This window comes from Peromyscus californicus, unplaced genomic scaffold (genome assembly GCF_007827085.1).
Source record: "Peromyscus californicus insignis strain IS unplaced genomic scaffold, ASM782708v3 Scaffold_2__1_contigs__length_46816999, whole genome shotgun sequence".
In the NCBI taxonomy this organism is placed as follows: Eukaryota; Metazoa; Chordata; class Mammalia; order Rodentia; family Cricetidae; genus Peromyscus; species Peromyscus californicus.
This window is the reverse complement of record NW_026294540.1, coordinates 41,208,171-41,230,466: the sequence shown is the minus strand read 5'-3', so window position 1 is coordinate 41,230,466 and position 22,296 is coordinate 41,208,171. Positions and strand designations below refer to the sequence as shown.

General features: G+C 49.6%; 1 protein-coding gene across 3 annotated transcripts in view; it reads left to right on the top strand.

The window, feature by feature from the left end:
- The window catches only part of Slc7a1 (solute carrier family 7 member 1), a 75,549-nt gene that overhangs the window by 10,041 nt on the left and 43,212 nt on the right, over positions 1–22,296 (top strand). The window contains exon 1 of one of the 3 annotated variants that reach the window (XM_052754554.1): positions 137–178. The exons of the other annotated variants lie outside the window; for them this stretch is intronic. The gene's annotated coding sequence lies outside the window, so the exon portion shown is untranslated. Of the gene's footprint in view, positions 1–136; positions 179–22,296 lie in introns of those variants that run through there. 3 annotated transcript variants of the gene reach the window in all.

Genomic DNA, 22,296 nt, shown 5'->3' with positions numbered 1-22,296 from the left:
GCAAACATTTCCTTTCCTGGGAAGAAGGGAAATTGCAATGAAAACTTATTGTTCTGTGCAGACAATGTGCCCTCCGATCAAAGGGGCAGCGGGGCTTATAAAGGTAGATTCGGAGATGAGACCTGGACGCCATCCCGTGTGTCTGTCACCGTGGAAGGGAGCACTGGGGGTCTCTAAGGTCGGTAAGACCCCACTTCCCCTTCCCCTCGGACCCTAGTCTAGATCTATATTGTTCTGTCTGTGTCTCTAGCACATTCCTGGAAATGTCTAGTGATAAATTATGGTATCCTCAAGTTAGAATATTACTTAGTTAACCAAAATGGTATTTTCCAAGAATATTTGATCTTAGGAGGAAGTAGTTAATGTTAAAGGTGAAAAAACAAAAAATCAACTGGATGTATTGCACAGGAGAAAAAGAAAAGATGACTAAAACTAGATTTTAGGGGCTGGGAGTGTATCTCAGTGGTTAGCGCACGTGCTCACTAGCATTTGAGAGGCCCTAGGCTCTATCTCTAGCAATGTGAATAAACACACTGTTGTTCACTTCTTGTAGATCCTAAAATGTTGTTCAAGAGATCCTTACTGAATATTTATATAATTAGTGAAATATATTTAAAGGAAGCATGTCTTTGAGGTGAATAGCAGTGCTTTGGCAGGTGGACGGGGCCTTAAATTATTTTTAATTTCTGTTGTAATCAGAATGGGGTGTGTTTTGTTCTTTGCTACACGTACGTCCAATGTTTGGTTCTCGGGTGCGAGCCTTACAGGGTATGGGCGGCTCTAGCATTCCAGTCAGTGTTACAGGATGTTGAGTTTTTGTTAGGTGGGTTCGGTGTTGTCAGGGTCAGATCTCAGCCTGATCGTCCCTAGTAGCTGCCCACCATGCCTGAGAACTCTTGCCTGACTGGCCCCTGATGTCTCACCTTCGCGCACTGTTCTGACCAGATCCTCTGGCCACGTCTCCGCTTTCTAAATGTATCCTTTTCTGAGGTGGCTCTTTGCCTTCCTGCAGCACATGTTGCCCTGAATGTCCCTCAGTCAGGGACAGCGTCCAGCGCCGTCCGCTCTCTCCTGTGGCCCACTCGGTCCCTTTGCCTGGTGGTGCAGGTCTGCGATGGGTGTGGGGTCCTAGAAGGCTGGTCTCAGAGATGCTTTCTCTGGTCTGGTAGTACCCCCACGCTGTGACGTCGTCCCCGTCCGTGTCTGCGGCCCCCCCTCCCCCCGGCTCCCAGGCAGAGTCCTCAAACTTTTCTGATTCCAAACCGCAGTAAGAACTAAATTTACTTGTGACCAAGTACACACAGGGACACGTTGACTGATAGATATGATTGATATGAAAGTTTGCTGGACTCTTCTCTATCTCAACCCATGGTACATACTGTGTGTGAGCACGTGCCCTAGAAATGGATTGTGTATCTGTTAGTTTCAGTGTTTTGAGTTTCCTTGGGTTCATTCCATTCAGTGAGATTAGAGGAAGAGCCCATCTGAAAGGTTAGTAACCTTGTCTCTCAGGACTGTGGGAGGAACTGGAAAAAGTTGCTCACAGAAAGATAAATTTGAGGTTGTCGAGCCTGATGGCTTGAAAATCTGACGGAATCCCCAAAATGCTAACATTAGCAGCGGCAGCCACGCCATTAAGTAGTTCTTGCAAAGGTTGGGGTTTTTACTTAAGGGTTTAAAGTTTTCCTTTTGGCTTAGCAGATAAATACCTTGTCTGCTCACACCATTCTTAAAATAATCCTAACCCATGGAGTCAGTTGTCTCCAATACGGCGTACCAACTAACAGAACTGACTGCCCGGCTTATTGAAACAATGTACCAATATCTGTCCTTGTTCATTGGAGGCTTAAGACAAAGAAACTGCTTCTCAAAATGACTGTTCTGTAGGAATTCAGACTAGTTCATTTACAGTGTCCTAAGAGAAGCATGTAGAAGTCATAAGTATTGCAGGGTCTGTGAGCCTCTGAAAAGAAACTCCCTGGATTTGTTCTGTGTGTGTGTGTGTGTGTGTGTGTGTGTGTGTGTGTGTGTGTGTGCGTGCGTGTGAGTGTGTGTGCTGTTCTGTATATATGAGTGATAATGTACAAATTAGACCAATTCTTCCATACATCTATTACCTCAAATTAAAATTTAGGCACACTTTTTTTTTTTTTTTACATTTATTTAGTGTGTAGGGAGGGAGCACAGACCTAGTGCCCCTGTGGAGGTCGGAAGACAACTTTCAGGAGTTGGTTCTCTCATTCTGCTGCATGAGTTCCGGGATTCGAACTCAGGTCAGCAAGTTTGGCAGCAAGCACCTTTATCCCCTGAGCCATCTCGACAGCTGTGACCTGGAAGGTTTAGCATCATGTTTGGTTTTGTTGAATAAGCTTTTGCTGGAAGACACTTCTTTTGGGGCTAGCGTTCTCCCTAAAGGGCCATCTCGGGAGATACAAAGCAAAAGCCCTCGTGAATTCTTTGAGCAAGGGATGCGATCAGAATTTTAGAAAGTCAGTGTCTAATTTGTCCGTGGTTTCATGCCTAATTGCTAATGCCTCTTTGCGTTTGTTGTAGCCAGTGAAGGCAAGGGTGTAGTTGCCTGGCCTTTCAGGGGTGGTTTATGTAGGGAGGCAATGTTAGGGGGGGCAACACTCCACACAATTCAAGTTTCTTTTCAGGCCTTTTTGTCCCTTGCTGTCCCGGAGTGTCTCCAGGGGCGTCTTGCAGAGTCACTCTGCACAGCCTTGGGGTTTGTGAGAGCCTCGGGGTCTTCGGAGACCGCTGCTTCCTTTTTCTAGCCAGAAGTCCAGATGTGTGCTGAGGAGCTGGCATTTTATTCTGAGAAGCCCCGGGAACTGAAGCAGGGGCGGCGGGCCGGTCCTCCGCACAGCTGCACTGCGGGAGGATGGACCCAGGCATTTTAGCTTGCCCCTTCTAGGGGAACTTCACAGTCTGTTGGACCTTGCTGTGGGCATGCCATGCTCTCTTTCACCTGTGCCAAGTGGTTTGAGGACGGTATCATTCCTGCAAGATCTAGACCCCAGGAAGGGCCTGTGCCTACAGATATGAGCCATGTACTAGTAAATAGGAACAGCCAGGGACAAGACCGACTGGAGGTGTAGGGACACTAGAGGCATTTCCACCATCAGGGCCACATGGACCAACTCCCCCAGTGTCTCTGCTGCTGTTTCATCTGTCTAAAAAGTGGACACACAGGAGCAGACAGGGCAGTTGGGCAGCTGTGCCAACAGGGGCAGGCAATAAAGACAGAAGGAAGGAGAAGCCTGCCAACGCGGGCTGGGAATTCTGCGTAATGTGTGGGTGCCTTTCATATCTGGGAATTCCAGCTTTGAGTGCTTCGAGGCGCGTTGGCATCCACGTGCCCACAGAAACCCTGCCCTGGGGAACCTGTGAAAATCGTATGCCATTCCGGAGGCCCGGAGTGGGTCTGTGAGATTGGTAAGCAGTTTGTAGGAACTCTTGGAGGAGCAAGCCTCCAGCAGGCTCCACTGGAGCCTGGACGATTGCGGGAGACTGGGATTGAAAAGCTGCCTGGCGCAGAGGAGAGGCTTCAAAAGCGACCTTTCAACTGAACTGCAGGATTGCAATCCTCCAGACCTTGCCTGGAGGCCCCTGCCTGGTCTGTGTGTTCATTTCTGGCTGGGCTGGTTATCTGTTCTCGGCCGGCGTGCAGATAGGACAGAAAGTTCCGCAGAGGTGGGGCTCAGGCAGTGGAGAGAAAATGATAGCCAAGGGCCTGATGGGCAGGAGGGGACAGAAACATACAGAAGATGCAAGAACTTAGTCACCAAAGCGGACTGACTGAGCTGAGAGGCAAGCGGCCCTCCCCGTCACAGGCCGTCTGTGTGACAGGACCAGCTGCAGCTTTGCCTCGGTTTCTGCATCTGAAGTCACAAGTCTCACGTGGAGGACTAAAGCCCAGGCTCGGGGGAGGCTCAGGCTGAGTGTACACAGGGTTAAACTTCAGCCTCCAGGGCCGTCTCCAGGAGTCCCATTCCCCGGGTTGCACATACACGTGTCCTTGCTCTGCTGGTAAAAGAGTAGGTGCCAGTTTATACTCTCAGAGGTGTTTCCAGAAGGACTGGGTGGGTGTGAGATGGGCCAAGGCTTGTTCCTTCTTCCTCAGGAAATTCTTCACCCAAGAGGTGGATGCCAGGCGCTTTCTAATTAAGAGCAGGCACAGAGTGGATGAACCGAGCTTGGAGAGGGATTAGAGGGGTGAACTTGGCACTGTCAGAGCTGGTATGGGGTGCCAGGTTCCCAGGTCCCCTGCTTAGAGGGCCTTAAACCAGGGTGCCACTTACAGTAATATCTGGTGTATGCTTGGGTGGTTACGTCTCCTGGTAATTTACTTATGCTCGGCTTTTCAGGTCTTAGAAAGGGTGGCCAGGGAAAGGAGGTGCTCAAACGTGGGTCCCACCCACCACCACCACCTCCCCAGGGGTGCTGAACTCTGCCAAGAGGAAGGATTTGGCTCAGAAGCATCAGACTAAACCTTGGCTGTGTTTGCCTGTCGTTGAGTTCAAAGCTGTCTGCCTGCGGCAGGATACGGCAGAGGGAAATTTAATGCGAGAGGAGAGGATGTGAAGTTGATCCATAAGGAACCATGTCAGGGTCCTGTGCCTTCCCAGGGGTCTCCCCACTCCCTGTGACAGTGTCCACTGAGTAGACAGGAGTCCCTAATTAAAAGGGTGTTCTTTTACCTCCTCATAGGAAAAGAAGAAGGGGTCACAATAGAATGGGGTACCATGAAACGGCAGATATTATGTGATTTTTCTTTTTTTAATTTTAATTTATTTTTATGTATGTGTATGTGTGTGTGTGGGGGGGGGATGTGAATGTGAGTGTAGCGCTCTCAGAAGCCAGAAGAGGGCGTCAGGTCCCCTGGAGCTGGAGTTACAGGTGGCTGTGAGCTGCCTGCCGTGGGTGCTGGGAACCGAATTCTGATCCTCTTTAGGAACAGTATGTGTTCTGAACAACTGAGCTATTTCTCCAGCACCCCCCATTTTTTTTAAACAGGGTCTTAACTCTGTAGTACTGGCTGGGCTGGAACTCACTCTGTAGACCAGTCTGGCCTGGAACTCACAGAGGTCTACCTGTCTCTGCCTCTCATGTGCTAAGATTAAAGTTGTGTACCACAATGGCGGTCTCACAGATTTCTTTTCTTTTTGTTTTTTTCAAGAGACAAGTTTTTGTTGTTTTTTTTTTTTTTCCCTGCATAATCTTGACTGTCCTGGAACTTACTCTAGACCAGGCTGACCTCGAACTCAGAGATCCACCAGCCTCTGCCTCTCAAGTGCTGGGATTAAAGGTGTGCACCACCACAGCCTGGCTGTGTCTCACAAATTTCTATTGTGTTGATTCATTAATTCTTAGGCTTGTCGAAAGGCTTCTGTTAAATAATTAGAAAAATGCCATTTATTGAATCAAATATAAGCAGCAGTGGAGCAAATGTTATTTACATTTTTTTCTCTTATAATCGGGGATGTGTGGTCACTTCTGTAAGATGAGCCGAGCTGGGACTTTCCAGGGACGGCCCTGGGTGGCGGCAGTGGTTTCGTTGGGCAGGGGAGTTGAAGGCTTATGCCGTGAGGGATGGTACCACCCATCATGGTACTGTACACAGTATGGCACTCTGAGTGTGAAAAGGCTGATGGGGGCCAGGCGGTGGTGGCGCACGCCTTTAATCCCAGCACTCGGGAGGCAGAGGCAGGCGGATCTCTGTGAGTTCGAGGCCAGCCTGGGCTACAGAGTAAGTTCCAGGGAAGGCACAAAGCTACACAGAGAAACCCTGTCTCAAAAAACAAAACAAACAAACAAAGAAAAGAAAAGAAAAGAAAAGGCTGATGGGGAATGGATCTCAAGGGATGTGACGATTCCAAGTGTGGGAATCCTGGGCTCTCAAGTGGCCTTGAAACAGCCTGAAGACCCAGGAAGATCACCTCTGTTGTCCCCTGCTGTCCACACGGAAGCAATGCCTGCTGGGGACTCATCTCTCTCCCCTGCAGGTGAGGTGGACTCAGCCAGCACTTGGGAGGGTGTGTCTACCTAAGACTCGGCTCCCTTTCACTAGCCGTAGACTGGGAAAGGAGTTCTGACTCTGGGCCAGAGTCTCTGCTTTGGGATTTGGAAGGGTTTCTTGTAGGAGGCTATTTACCTCTGGATTTCCAGCCCTAATCAGGAAATTGTGACATTTCGAGGCTATGGCACCACCAAAGAGCACTGTGCCGTGAGGTGAGACTGGGAAATTATGTGTCAAACAGGCACAGTGATGACCATGTGTGGTGGAGAGAGACAGGAAGTCTGGGGTTAGGCCGATGACAGAGGTGGCCATCTAGAAGCCTTTCCTTGCCCAACAGATATGACTGTAAGGGAGGAGAATAGGTCCCCGAGTCCATATTCACATGGTCCACCAGATCTGTGCTGCTCGAAAGAATATTCCAGAAGAACTTCTGACAATGATCTCTTCATCCCAGTTGTGGAAAGAGGGAGCAGCCTCATGCCCGGCATTCCCCGTCCAGCAAAACACCACTGGACGCTTATCCAGTCATGGAGGGCAGGCATTTCCTGGTGTCAGCTCAGTGGCTGCCATGTCCTGTTGTGCTGGGTGTCTCTGGGGGAAGGTTGGAATGTCGGGATAGGCCATGAGAAGTCTGGGTCCCCAGTTATCTCACCAGGGAGGAAGCCTAAGGTTATTTTTCGAAAGTTTATTAGCTAACCGTGCACATCAAATACATACAGCTCCCATCAAAGGGAAATGAAAGGATTTTTTATTTTGAATTATTATTATTATTTTGCCTGTGCAAAATAATACCCTGTTTGGATTCCGGGGAAGCATATGGGTAGTGAACAGTAGCCGAGCCCAGTTGATGGTCCAGAAGAGATCTGGAAAAGCTGTCTGCAGGAACAGTCTCTGGGTAAACCCCATGGTGTTCTGTGTTTCCTGCCCTCCTGAGTTCCAGGCTTGCCTTAGAGTAACATAGAAAGAAGGCAGCAAGAAGAGTTGAGGGGACCGACGTTCTTGTCAGCTACAAGACATTCTTGCAGAGAAATGGGCTAGAATCTGGACAGAATTCCGGAACTTGACAGTAGAGGACTCTGAACAGGGCAGGGCAGGGCCACTGTCCAGCCCTGGTGAGTCCCCGGGGAGCCAAGAACACTACCCAGTCAAAAGTGCAGGACCAGAGCCTGCCTGCGATACCTACTGTTGACTCTCTGCAAGAAGACATCGGTAGTTTCCAGTAGATTGTTCCCAGTTCGTCCCTGCACCTGCTCCTTGCTTTCCCTGGACTCAGAGTCAGCCGGGAAGCAGTGTGGCTACCCAGGAAGCAAAGTGTGGCCCCTCACTCCAGTGTTTGCTCACCATCCTTTACGTTTGCCCGAGCAGGTGTGAGTGAGCTGGCTAAGACAGGCATTGTTATCTAAAGCAACGGTACCCTCTGGCCCTGAGGTGCGCCCCCCCCCCCCCCACTTCACAGAAAGTTCACGGGAGGACAGGGAAGGGCATGGAGTCAATTCTGCAGAAATGTGACTTCAGTGCAGCCTCTGTTCAATATCTGCTCTCTGGACAGAAATCCGATAAGTGTTGCATTACAGACGGGCGAAAGTTCTAGGTTTCAGGCTCCAAAGAAGCCTTTTTCTTTTGTTTGGGAACAGCCGGGTGCATGCCTAAGAAGGTTGGCTGGACCAGGGCTCAGAGATGTGACCAGGGTGTCCGAGAGTCAGAGGCCAGGGTGAGGCAAGCCCCAGACTCTCCAAGCAGCTCCAGAAGTCAGCGTTCCTATCAGGCCGGGCAGTGTTTGGGAATAAATAAAAAAGCAAATAAGACTTTGCATGCCTGGTCACAAGGTAGGGAAAGCGGAAGTGGCCCTGGGTCTTGGTCGTTCTCTGGCACACGAGGGCCAGGGGATTTTGGAGTTTGTCATGAGTCTTTGAACAATGCTATCATGGGACACGCCTGCTTACAAAGGTTGCTTTGTGAGCCTCTCCCAAAGCAGGACACTTGGCTGGGATAGACTTCATTTGCCTGGGTAGTATTTCTGATGTTCTTGGCTCCACAGACGCAGACTGGATGGTGGGTGTTGGCAGGGAAGAACAGGGCAAGCTTGGGGTTCAGCTGTTATCTGATTTAGAAATGTCCCCAAAGGAGGATCCACGTCCTCTCTGGGGTATTTCCTTCTCCCCTGTCCATCCTTCATCAAGACTGTACAGTGTCACGCCCCCAGGGGACATGGCTATGTCAAAGTTAGTGTCACTGTTCCCCTAGGTTCCCCTAGAAGGTGCTTTGGTTTCCACGATGGAAGCCCTATAGAAATAGTGCCGTGACCCTGATCTGACGTGGAAGTGTAGAAGGGCCTGGATTCCAGCCAGGCCACCAGATGGTGTTGCAGGAAAAAAAGCCTGACGCTTAGTCCAGAGCCAAGTCTGCTGGAGGGAAGGTGACCTCTGAGCTGTAGGATCAGGCACCATCAGCCCACCTGCCTATAATACACCATTCACAGTTAGCCGCGTCACACCACCGGACTTTCATTTGGATTTTACAGTTGACCTCCGTTGCACTCTGGTTGGATATAGTGACTCGTGACCTTTCCATACTGATGCTTCTGTCTACGTAATTGAAAGGAAGCACAGCAGCGGCTGGACTGGCCACTAGGAAGGTGTGAGGTCACCTTTGGCTTGGCGCAGCTTGGTCAGAAAGAGGACAGAGGTTCTGGTGTCGGAGAGGCAGGGCTGCAGCTCTGGCCTTGGTGTGGACTGGACACAGGAGTTTGCTTCTTGGCCTCGTCTAGCATCTTTGGGGTCCTGAGGACGGAGGGATTGCTTTCTGGTTCTTAGCGCAGTGCTGTGTGTAACAGCTGGACGGGACGTTGCCGGTCCCCTGAGTACTGTGGCTTATGTTCTTTCTCCCCACCCCCTTTTTTTTTTTGACAGAGTCTCACGGTGTAGCCCCAGCTGGCCTTGAACATGGCATTCAACCTGCCTCAGCCTATCCAGTGTACTCTTTCTTTCTTTCTTTTTTTTTTTTTTTTTTTTTTGTTTTTTCAAGACAGGGTTTCTCTGTGTAGTTTTGGTGCCTGTCCTGGATCTCGCTCTGTAGACCAGGCTGGCCTTGAACTCATGGAGATCTGCCTGGCTCTGCCTCCCAAGTGCTGGGAATAAAGGCGTGTGCCACCACTACCCAGTCCCTTGATTTCATTTTTTTTTTTTTTTTTTTTTTTTTTTAAGACAGGGTCTCTGTGTAGCCCTGGCTGTCCTGGAACTCACTCTGTAGACCAGGCTGGCCTCGAACTCACAAAGATCCACCTGCCCCTGCCTCCTGAGATTAAAGGCGTGTGCTCAATTGCATTTTGAATGGTGCTGGAGAGAGCGCTTCAATTGTTCTCGAAGTCTGCTAGACGCTCACCCCCTCAGGGCTCCTCTGCTAGGGCAAAGGTAGGGCAAGCTATCTAAACAAGAAATGGGCCTTCAGAACACCCACTCCCTCCTCCGTCTACCCTTTCAACTTGATTTGCGACTGGTTTCACTGGTGTCAGAGATGAGGGGGAAACTCATGGCCCTCAGAAGCAGTGGCACAAAGCAATTGAGAGTCCCCAGTTTCAAGAGCATGCTAGCTGTATTCACTAGTTCCCTGCTGTTAGAAAATGGGGCTGGAGAGATGGCTCAGAGCTTAAGAGCGCTGGCTGCTCTTCCAGAGGTCCCGAGTTCAATTCCCAGCACCCACATGGTGGCTCACAGCCATCTGTAATGAGATCTGGCGCCCCCTTCTGGCCTGCAGGCACATGTGCAGACAGAACACTGTATACGTAATAAATAAATCTTAAAAAAAAAAAGAGAAAGAAAGAAATGTCTCTTACTCATCTGAGAGTTAGTTCTGTGGTTCCTTCCATCTGCAGGAAGTTGCGTCCTACAAGTCCAGGCACACTCATGGGAGTATACGTAGGCTAAGCTTTAATATTTGGTGAAAATTAATAAAAACTGGACCCTTTGGTCTTGAAACATAGATGTAGGCTGATAGGGTGTAGGCGGCGGCATGTGATTATGTGGCCATCAGTGTCCAAGCGAGGACAGAAATTCATCTGGAGTGTCAGCTTTCCAGACCATGGTTTGAAAACCCCACCCATTAGTTTACATATAAAGTCACCTTTTTAGCCCAACTCAACGGTCAGAAACACCAGACAGTTTAGGGGACAGATATGGTTGGTCTGCTTCCTGCCGGGTGGTGTTTAGCAAACAGAATACTTCAATGCCAAGTATGCGCTCCATTGTCTCAGGCTCTGTTTGCTCCTAGATTCTAAATTCTCTGAGAGACTGCACAGTGCACAGCGTCGAAGCAAACAAAGGAGCCTTTTGTTCTGTTGTTTGAGACTGGGGTCTCTCGGTTAGGTAGCTCTGGGTGTAGACCAGGCTGGCCTCGAACTCACAGAGATCCACCTGCCTCTGCCTCCCTAGTGCTGGGAGCCAAAGCTGTCCTGTTTCTCTTTTTAAACTGAGACGTGGGTGTGGTGGCGCATGCCTTTGATGCCGGCACTATGGGAAGAGAGGTAGGCGGATCTCCGAGTTCCAGAGCAGCCTGGGCTACATAGTGAAGTCCAGGGTTACACCCTGAGACCCTTTCTCAAAAGAAGAAAAAAAAGCAAAACAACAACAACAAATGGAAACTCTTCTGGGGGCTTGACCACAGAATAAAGCCTTGTCTTCTTACAGAATCCCTCCTCCTCGTCCCTCCTCTCTTCCCTTCCTTCTCTCCTCCCTTTCTCCTTTCCTCTCGGGTCCTGACCCCTTCTGTTCATCCTTGTCTTGACAAGGCATCGCTGGGAATCCTTCCAGCAAAGATCAAGAGATCTTGGCCACAGTTTGAATAAAAAAACCTAGGTGTCCTTTGATGTTTACTTGGTTAGACATGCCTGCTCCCCCAACTTAAGGACAGTGGCAGCGCTTAGATGAAGGGGAAGAGGAACTGTGCCCAGCTTTGCTGCGGGAGGGGCGGCCAGCTTCTCTCTTCCTCTGCCTGGGAGGCGCTTACACAGGCTCCATCAGGGCGGGCAGGACTTCTGTTTATTCGGTCTGGGCTTTGCACAGACAGTTGTGATTTGTACTGCCAACAAACCTTAGCACACGCTGGGTAATACTAATTCTTAGGGGCGTCCTTGGAGGATGTAGTAAGCTTTCCTCTCATTGACTGCCGGCCTCCAGTTATAGCAGGTGTCAGGTTTCAAGGCCCGCCTCTTAAGGAGTACTGCATCTGCTCCCCTGGTTATTACAGCAGCAGATGTTGCTTAAGAACCTGTGATTGTCTCCGGGTGTGGTGGCGCACACCTTTGATCCCAGCATTCGGGAGCCAGAGGCAGGTGGATGGATCTCTATGAGTACAAGGCTAGCCTGGTCTACAAATCGAGTTCCAGGACAGCCAGGGCTGTTACAGAGAAACCCTGTCTGGAAAAACAAACAAACAAACAAACAAACAAACAAACAAACATCTGTGACTTGTCATCTCCACCACCAGATTGCCGAGATCTAGAGTCGCCTAAGAGACACACCTGGGTGTGTCTGTGAAGGGCATTTCTAGAGAGGTTGAACTGTGGAAGGAAGACTCAGCCTTGATGTGGATTGCATCATTCTGTGGCTTGGGGTCCTGACTGAATCATAAGGAAAGGAAGAAGGAGATGGAGAGGTGGCTCAGAGGTTAAGAGCATTGGCTGCTGTTGCCGAGGACCTGGGTTCAATTCCCAGCACCCACGTGGCAGCTCACAACCACCTGCAACTCCAGTTCCAGGTGATCCAGCGCCCTCTTCTGGCCTCCACAGTCACTGCATGCACGCGGTACACATGCATATGTCTCCAGGCAAATCTTAGGAAAAATAAAACTTAAAAATATTTCTATACTTTTTAAAGGCGAGGAGGAGAAAGCAGGCTGGCACCAGCACCCGTCCCTCTTTACTTCTTGACTTCGGACTCTGTGACCTGCTCCTTCCATTCCTGCCACCGTATCCTCCCTGTCATGATGGACTGTGCCCCCCAAATCATGTGCCAACAAGCCCTTCATTTTGTGTGTGTGTGTGTGTGTGTGTGTGTGTGTGTGTGTGTGTGTGTTTTGAGACAGGGTTTCTCTGTGTAGCTCTGGCTGTCCTGGATCTCACTCTGTAGCCCAGGCTGGCCTCGAACTCAGAGACTCTCCTGCCTCTGCCTCCAGAGTGCTGGGATTAAAGGTGAGCGCCACCCCCTGGCAAGCCCTTCTTCATTTTTAAATCGCTTTTGTCAGGTATTTTGAACAGCGATGAGAGCAGTGATTCAGTGCCCTACGGGTGAAGTTCTTAGTTAGCAGATGTCTGTCCCTCATGGCCATACTTAATTCTCGGGAGGGGCGGGTGTCTGTGGATATTGTGATAACCCGAGCAGTTAGTGTGCACCCGTTTTCATAGATCAGGTGAGCTTGCAGGGGTGACCCACTCTGGGCCCCGACTTTGAAAAGGAAGCTGCTGCTTGGTAAGAGCTCTACCCAACTCCGCTTTCTGACCCACGGGCTTTGCCCTCACCATCCATTGTGTTTCTGAAATACCTCATCACGTGGCTGGCCATCCCTCTTCTCTACAGAGCCTTCCCTCCTCTGCGGTAGCTGAAGTAGGCTCCTGCAGGCATCAGATGGGGCCCCTTGTCAAAGAGGGAAGTTGATCACTGGTTGGCCTGGGGAAGAGCCTTTGCAGGAGGTAGTTGGCATGCAGGCCCGGGGACTGGGCCTTGCAAGGTGGGGGTGGGGCCAGAGCGCTCAACAACGTACATCGAGTTAAAATACTGGGTGCCCAGTTAAGTTTGCAGTGGGCGTGTTCTTCTCCCCCTCTTTCTCTGATGCGATCCAGGGCCTTGCCAACAGAGGTTAAGTGAAGTCTTCTGCCACTCAGTGTAACTTTAATAACTTACAAAGTGATCTTTTTTTTCTGGCAATACTTAGAACATAATGATGATATATTTGGGACATCCTTACATTAAACAGTTTCTTACTGTTCGCATGAAATTTATCGTATGTTTGATTTGGCATCTTCATGCTCAGCTGACATCAAGATGGGCCGCGCTTGGCTCCAAACTTACGGAGAAATGTGAGGGTGTGGGACTTACCGAAGGCGGACGCGGTAGGACACTACGTCTGCCTCTGGACTCTTTCAAACGTCTCTGTTCTCCTTGTGAGAGCCATGCTTCCTCCATTGGCTTCTTAAATGTGGGTCCATGCCCTTCTGTTGGCAGGGTTCTTGCCTCCTGCAGCACCCTGGTTTTTGGTGAGCCCAGACCTCTAGTTTTCAATTCAGAGCCTCACACCCCAAACTGGGTGCTAGATATTTCCACTCGCCCTCTGCACCAGACACCGGCATTGCGACAACACATTTTGTTTCATTTGACAGAGTCTCATTAAGTAGCCCAGGCTGTCCTCAAACGCCTTGTCTTCTTGCTTCAGCCTCCTGAGTGCTGAGATTAGAGGTCTAGCTTGATCTAAGGATGTTTCAACTTCAATTGAGGACACAGTCCTTTTATCAGAAATGTGCCATCGCCAATGAGTTCTTAAGGAAAACATTTTCCCAAGTGAACTCTAGCTGAAGTCTTCAAGTTTTTAGAGCACAGATAAGTCCTTGTCTGCCAGCTGTCCATAGTGAAATGATCCATGAGAGAAGGTTATTGGCAACCACACTAATTAAGCCAATTAAAAGGCTTTTTTTTTTTTTTGTCTTTTGTTTTTTGTTTTTCAAGACAAGGTTTCTCCTGGAACTCACTCTGTAGACCAGCCTGGTCTCGAACTCCTAGAGATCCACCTGCCTCTGCCTTTCGAGTATGGGGATTAAAGGTGTGCACCACCACTGCCCAGCTCAGTTAAAAGTTTTGAGACTTTTATTAATGGCCAGACCAAGAGTATGGATCCGTGCTCTGGAAAGTCTTGGTGCCCAAGCTCCAGGGGTACAGTGTTTTAAAAGACAAAACAAAAATTACATCAGTGCCTGAGCAGGGAGTGGGGTGGGGGGTGGAATTGGGGTGTTTACATTAGTGAGGAATTTACAGTTGCCCAGTAACATCTGCTTTCCTTGCAAGGCTCAGCAACATCTTCCAGACACTGCATAACGTGTGTGGACCATGGTCAAGGGCATGGGCCATTCCAGAAGTGTTGCCAAGGTGAATGTCACTGTCGGGTGGAATGCTGAGAAGTGACCAGGCGGTACACAATAGCGTTTGGGACAGGATGAATGTCAGTGTAATTGAAATTACATTGCCTTAGTAATTTCAGTAGCAGATGCCTGTGATGGACTTAGACTTTGCCAATATTGTCCTTTGTTTCATTGTAGTCTTCAGAGTCCTGTGAAAAATTTGTTGTGTACTGTCCCACGTGGAGCAGGCTTCTGCCTGTTGGGTTTGTCGCTTTCCGGGTGGTGGCTTGCTTGCTGGTCTGGGCGCGCTAAGGGCTCATGTTGCTTAGTCTCGGTGGCTTTGATTACCTTCCATCACTCTCTAGATTATAACCCAGCGCCGAGGGTGTCCTGGTAGGAGTCCATATGGCAGAGCCACACATGTCTTACTTAGGTGTCGCCTCAGCTCAAAACTTGTACTTCTTTTGCTGGCCTAGAACTTGCAATGTAACCCAGGCTGGCCTTGAACTCATAGAGATCTGCCTGCCCCTGCCTCCCGAGTGCTGGGATTGAAGGTATGTGCTAGCAAGTGCTGCAGATTTGGTTATTTCTAAATCCAAATTTAGAATTCCTAGCAGCCATCCGGAGTAGAGGTTTGAAGGATTAACCTTGACTCATCCACTGTTTTCTGTACCTCACACCAAAACCGATCACGTGATTGCTGCTCTTGCGCACACGGGCTTTGTACCTCTTAGTCAGGCTACTTTCTGTAGGTGAGGAAAATCTGGTGATTACATCTTGGGCGAAACATCCTGGCCCTTCTTGTGGGGACCCCAGGACCTAGCGAGGCTGGCCCACCGGGACAGGGCGGTGACGGGGGAAGATCTGGTGCCAGATGGCATGCTGCGCTTAGCTGGGTCCGGGAGTCTGCAGGCCAGAGCCATGCTTGGTCCGTCGCCTTGTGCCTGGGTCCCAGCATGTCACAGCCTCAGGGCTGAGTGCTGGGTACCTTCCTGGCTGTTGGCCACCTGGCGTCTTCCCCCGGTGACATTTCACTTTGGCTTTTCCTTTGAAGAGGTTTCTGAAGCCAGATTGTCCCACGTAAAGGTCAACAAGAGAGAGGAGATGATGCGTTGACAGAAATGTAAGTTAAAAGGCGGGAAGTGCGATGGCTTCATACAGTTAGATCGGAGAGGATGGGTTAAAAAAATGGGTCCTTGAAATTAGTCTTTTATTCTTTAGCCATTGTTCTTCAGAGTCATAAAGCAGGATGTGGAAAACAAACATTTCTATTCAATGTATACATGCTTTGGCAAAGCAAATAATGGGGCTTTGTGAGCATCCAGACCTCCTGGACAGAGGGAGGTAGCTTCTTAGTTGGGCACCCCCCCACCCCACCCCCGCCCCAAGTTCAGACCGAAAGAATGGCCTCATGGTGGAGTAGGCAGAGCTCAGGCATTTTGTGTGTTTTTTTTTTTTGTGTGTGTGTGTGTGTGTGAAATGGGGTGTGTGTGTGGATGTGGGGGGCAGAGGTAAATGTTGGCTGCCTTCCTCAACTGCTCTCTACCTTGTTATTTTGTGAGACAGGGTCTCACTGTGTAGCCCTGCCTGGCCTGGAACTCTAATGTAGACCAGGCTGGCCTCAAACTCAGAGCTCTGCCTGCCTCTGCCTCCCTGGTGTGGGGACTAAAGGTGTGCGTCACCATGATCGGCTCCACCAATGTGTTGAGACAAGTTATCTTCACTGAACTTGGGCCTCTTAATCCAGCTAGGCTACCTGACCAGTGAGTTCCAGGGACCCTCCTGCCTCTGCCTCCAACTCCATCATTGGCTTTTTATGAGCTGGGAACTGAACTCCGTTCCACATACTTGTGTGAAAGCTGAGATTCACAATAGCCTCCCTGAGCACAGACAGAGCTTTTGTTTTGCTCTGTAGAGACTGGATACCCCAATGTTTAAATATATTAAAATGAAAATTTGGGCTAGACTGGCCTCATTCATAGAGGTCCTTCTTCCTCTGTCTACCAGATGTTGTCTTGAGATGTCTCTTAACTGAGAATTTGCACTGGCATCGTCTCTTTGGGGAGTTTAGATAAGACATTTTGGTATACAGAAATCGACTTGCTAAAGGTGTGAATTGTGTAACAACTAAAAAGCCTTTTGCTAAAGCTACAGTCAGTCAGTTCGCCAGCAGCTGAACCCCTGCAGCTGGAAAGGCTAAAAAAAAAAAAAAAAAAAAAAATCATCCTTAGAGTGCCTCCGTGTGTCTTCTTTTCACAGACCCTCGTGAACCCACACCCATACAACAATGTGGGTGCTGGGGACTGAACCCAGTCCTCTGCAAGAGAAGCTGCTTCTCTTAACCACTTGACCTATTTCTCCAGTCCCAGAACCTGATTTTTAAAACTGTATATTTGAGTAGTGATTCTCAATTACAAAATACTTTTGTACCACAGAAGTAAGTTAACTTTTACTTTTTATGTGTATGAGTATTTTGCCTGTGTCTGTCTGCACACCATACCAGTGCCCTACCCGAGGAGACCGGAAGCCGCCATGTCGGATCCTCTGGACCTGGAGGGCCCCACCCACCTTTTTAAACGACTTGGGGCGTCTGCAGAGATGGCTCAGTAGTTCAGAACACTTACTGTTCTTCCAGAAGAAGACCTGTGTTTGGTTCCCAGCACCCTCGTCACCCCGTGGCCTACAACAGTCTGTAACCTCCAGCTTCACGGAGACCACCAACACCCTGGTCTCTCCTCACGGCACCTGCACTCCGAGGCAGCATACACGTCATTAATTTGTTTTGCTACCCTAGCGGGTTAACATCATGCTGGGCTGCGTGTTTGGGGACCGTGCTATTGCTTATTAGTCTGATGGAATTCGGAAGCGGCCTGCTCTGGCAGGAGGAGGGCTCTTGGTGTTGTTGAGCTCCTTGGCGTGTGTGCCTACCACCTGTCCTCTGGGCTTCGGGGTCAGCAGCCGAGGGTGGCCCTGCTCCTAGGGCAGTAGCCAGCCGGCCTCGCTCAGATGACGAAAGGAGACTGTCTTAGCTGGCTTTCTGTGGCCGTGATAACACACTGGCTTGGGGAGGAAAGAGTTTATTTCAGCTTACAGGTTACGCCCCTGCCTTGAGCTGCTCAGGCCACAGAGGGACAGGCTGGCCCAGGCTGGAGCAGACGGGCTCTGGAGGGGCCAGGGCTGTACTGTCAACACCTCCGTCCTGGTGGGCCACCGTGGTCTTTGTCTTCCCTTCCTCTCCCTCTTCTTCCTTGCTTATTTATTCCTTCGCGATGATTTAAAAACGAAACCATTCCTAACTCAGGCTTCAGAAAAAGTGGGCGAGGTGCTTTTTTTTTTTTTCCTTTAAGTTTTATTTTTATTCATGAGTGTGTATCTGTGTGCGTGTATGCCACGGACGTGTGCGTGCCCACATAGGCCAGGTCAGGGTGCCACATTCCCCAAAGCTGGAGTTACAAGGGTTGTGAGCCACTTGACATGGATTCTGGGAACCCAACTCGGACCCTCTGGAAGAGCAATACATGTTCTTAACCACTGAGCCATCCCTCTGGTTCAACCCCCCCCCCCCAGGTGTTCTCCCTTGTCAACTCCTAGAGCAGATCGTAGTTAGTATGATTTCTTTAGGCATTCTGAGAGTTATTCTATCTTCAAGGTGCCTTTGAGCAAGCATTTTTGTTGTAATAGATTGGTAAATTCCAAAGTAAATTAGACAGCAGGCTTTCGAATGTCCAGCGTCCTATGGACTCAGTTTTCTGTGTCCCCACAGGGAAGAGCTAGCTGGCTCTTACACTGGGTGAGTCCAGTGTCTGACTTCCAGGAATTTGGATGTCACTCTCTTTAGAGTTCTCCATAGATCTGAGAATGTCTAAATGGTGACAAAAGTCACACTCCTTTAAGGGGACACAGGTGAGTGTGTCCGTGGCACACAGACTGTTTGGGGATGGATTCGCTTGTTTTCTGCCCCTTCCAGACACCACATTCTTTATTTCTTGTGCACCTTGTTGGGCTCCCTTCTCTCAGTCCTCATCAGCCAGGCATTCGGAATGTCCGGCCACCTGCCCCCTCCAGGGACAAGGAGTGTCCTCTGTGCCGAGGGAGCACTAAGGCATGCGGCTCTGCTCTGAGCGCTCATCCCACATCCTTTCTGTGCACCTAGGATTCGAAGCAGCCAGCTAGCAATTTAGCCCCAGGAGGACAAATTACTCACAGGTCTATAAAAGTACAGCCAAGGCCAAGGCTTGTCAGTGTTTGCCCAATTCCCGTGGGGCTAGCACAGACAGCCTTCCTTCTCAAGGGCTTTTTTTTTTTTTTTTTCACCTGTGGGCTCCAGGCTACATTCCAGACTTATTTGTCTTCAGGGGTGGTTCCAGACGTGTCTGTGGGAAGGAAGAGGTGGCTGACACCACTTGCAAAGAGTTGTTCCCATCAACTCCACACGTCCCGCAGGAAGTCACCTGGCAGGTATGCCTTGGCGGCAGAAAGGCAGTGCTGGTGCTGTTTGTGAGCATCCTCCTGCACACGCTGTTGGGGACGTGTTCCCCAGCTTGCCTCTGCCTTCCTGAGCTGAGCATGCCTTCAAAGCTTTGCTCTCAGACTTAAAAAAAAATATCTTCCTCATGATTGCTTCTTCTTTTTTGAAAGATTTATTTATTATGTGTACAGTGTTCTGTCTGCATGTGTCCCTGTGGGCCAGAAGAGGGCACCAAATCTCATTCCGGATGGTTGTGAGCCACCATGTGGGTGCTGGGAATTGAACTCAGGACCTCTGGAAGAACAGCCAGTGTTCTTAACCTCTGAGCCATCTGTCCAGCCCCATGATTGCTTCTTAAAGTCTTCCCATTTTCTCTGGTCCTGGACCATACACACATACACCCTAGGTAGAGGGGTTCCCACTCTGCCCTCAATTTGGAACTGAAAGCCGAGAAACCGTGTATATGGCCTTAGCAAGTGGCCTAGCCTTCCTTCATCTTTTTCTGAGAGCTGACACTGCTCTATTGAAGCCTTGAGCTGAGATGGGGCTTTAGATTCCTACTGTAACGGAACAGCCCAAGCTGCTGTGTGCAGGCTGCGTGTGTTCATTAAGCAGGGGCTCATTTCATGGTCCTAACACTCAGAGCAGAATGCCCATTCCATGTAACAGATGGCCCCGTGAGTGTGGTGGAGAGCGTTTGCCCGCTGCAGCTGGAGTCCACCTTTTGATCTGGAGGGGCGGAGATAAGAGTTTAGACTCAAATCAAAACTGAAGTATGTGGAGGAGGGGCTACTGGCAAGAGCTTCGCCCTGTTCCCCGTTGGGTGGTGGGATGGATCACTCTTAGCCATTCTGTTATTTTTTTTTCCCCATCAGCATTTTAAAACGTCATTTACATGCTATGATGCTCATCGGTTTGAGCGAAACTGGGTGCTTGTCAGTGAATACAAAGGCTTATCCAGCCATCACCATGATTGCCAGAATTTCCATTACTCACCCCTACATAACCCGTTCATTTGCTCCTCACTCCTTCCTCCTTGGCTCCCCCAGTTCCAGGAAAGCACTAAGTTCTTCCTGTCTGGATTTCAAACATTTCTTACAAATGGACCAACCCAACGTATTTACAATCGGCTTCTTTCACTTAGCGTGGTATTGTCCAAGCCTGTCCACATGTTGCATGGGTCAGTACTTTATGACTTTGTATGGATCAATGATAGTCCACAACACGGAGCACTCGGGTTGTTTCCACATTTTGGCTATTATAAATTTTGGGGTGTATAGTTGTGAATGGAGTTGCTGAGGCATCAGCCAAACCTGAGTTAAACTTCTGTTTAGCTGTTTCAGTCTTTTTAGGTGTGTGCTGGGGTCCCTGCAGGCCACGAGACTTGCAGGGAAATGATGCATGTGAGGTGAAGAGTGGGTCAGCATCACGTTAGCAAGCACTGGGTCAAAATCTTCCGGAGTCTGACCTCCCGGGCTTATTTTTCTTACATGTTAAAGCATAGTAGGGGTTGGGGATTTAACTCAGTGGTAGAGCGCTTGCCTAGCAAGCACAAGGCCCTGGGTTCGGTCCTCAGCTGGGGGTGGGGGGGGGGTGGGGAGCATAGTAATACTTTGGGGGAAAGTCTCCACAATCAAAATCACAACAAAGCTTCTGGAATGGCTCCATTGAAACTCCCTTGCCAAGTAGCAAAGCACCTATGACCTTTACAATAAGAATGAGTTCTATTGGCTGGTGAACAGCGCTCAGGGTAAGGGCCTAGGGAAGAAGGATTTGTAATAAACACGAGGACGGATTCTGCTGATGGAGGATGCAAAATACCTGTGACCTCTCTCATAAGGTTGGTTCTAGTCACTGAGAGACAGAGCTCAAGACAAGGGCCTAAATAATGCCCAGGATTTGGGGGTATTGCGAGGGCTGGCTCCATAGACGAGCAAAAGATCACCGGGTTGTTAGCCAACACCCACCCCAGGTGACGGGGCTTCGGTTCCTTCCCGTGGTGAGAACAGGCCCGCGTGTTTAACAATTCTGGTTCCTCCAGTGCTTTCTCCAAGCTGTGCCTCCTCCACGTGGGAGTTTTCTGTTTTGTTCTCGAATTATCGAATTATCGGTACTTTCAAATCGCAGTAGAAGGCACAAAATACGAAACAATTTAGCCATTTTAAAGTCAGTAGCATTGAGTAGGTTCACAGTGTATTTTGTTTGTTTGAGGCAGAGTCTCTCTACCTAGCCCTGTCCTGGAACTCACTATGTAGACCAGGCTGGCCTTGAACGCTGCAGACCCACCCGCTTCTGCCTTCAGAGTGCTGGGGTTTGAGATGTGTACCACCACACCCAGCATATTCATAGTGTTGTAACCATCGCCACCACGATCCTCTTTGGTTTTTATTTTTACTTTAAAATCATCATCATCATCATTATCAGTATTATTGTTTATTATTAGTAGCGTAGTGCTGGACTGCAACCCAGGGCTTTATACCTGTTTGGCAAGGTGAGGCAAGATGTACCTAGGCATGGTGAGGTGCCCGGCAAGGCTCAAGGGAATGGTAGGACCAGGTGCACCGTAAGGCACAGGAAGGGGCGTGGCAAGGCCTGGGAGGATGCTCGAGGCAAGGTGCTAGGCGCTTCCAGGGGTGGTTCTGGGAACTGTGGGGAGGTCCACCGAGCATGTCCCCAGGCCACTGTCCTTCCCAGGCACCTCTCCAGGGCACCTGTTTGTGCCAAGAAGTCCTGTTTTCATCTGGCTAATTTTCTGTTGCTCTGCTTGGGCCCTGGCAGTTGGCATAAGCAGATCTTGGGGGGAAAAGAGCTGTGGAAAGTGATTGCTGAGCTATGGGAGAGCAGGAGGTGTGGAAGTCTGAGTGTGCCTTTGTTTTTAGGGGAAGCCCCGTAAAGTTTGAAGAGTAGCGCAGACCCTCCCGGGCAGGGCCCCACCCTCAACACTCTGCGAGGAGACACAGACTCTCCCGGTCGGGCCTTTTGAGATGCTCTTCTGCCTGCTTCCATCCAGGGAAGTCCTGACCGCTCTGGCTTGGATCTTCGGGTCTACCATTAAAGTCTCTTTCTTTGCCTATCTGGGCTTTTTTGAGACAGGGTTTTGCATTGTAGCCCAGACTGTCCTCAAACTCTCCATCCTCCTGTCAGGGACTCCTGAGTGCTGGGATTATAGGTGTGAGTCACAAAGCCTGGTTTTCCAGGCTTCCTTTCCTTTTCCTGATCATTTTGTCAATAATCTGCAGTGTGTGCATTTGTGTGTGTGCCCTGTAGTGTGTGAATTGTATGAGTGTGCCCTGCAGTGTGTGAATTGTATGAGTGTGCCCTGCAGTGTGTGTATTGTGTGTGTGTGCCCTGCAGTGTGTGTATTGTATGAGTGTGCCCTGCAGTGTGTGTATTGTGTGTGTGTGCCCTGCAGTGTGTGTATTGTGTGTGTGTGTGCCCTGCAGTGTGTGTATTATATGAGTGCCCTGCAGTGTGTGAATTGTATGTGTGTGCCCTGCAGTGTGTATATTGTATGAGTGTGCCCTGCAGTGTGTGTATTGTATGTGTGTGCCCTGCAGTGTGTGTATTGTGTGTGTGTGCCCTGCAGTGTGTGTATTGTATGTGTGTGCCCTGCAGTGTGTGTATTGTATTTGTGAGTGTGTCCTGCAGTGTGTGTATTGTATGTGTGTGCCCTGCAGTGTGTGTACTGTATTTGTGTGCCCTGCA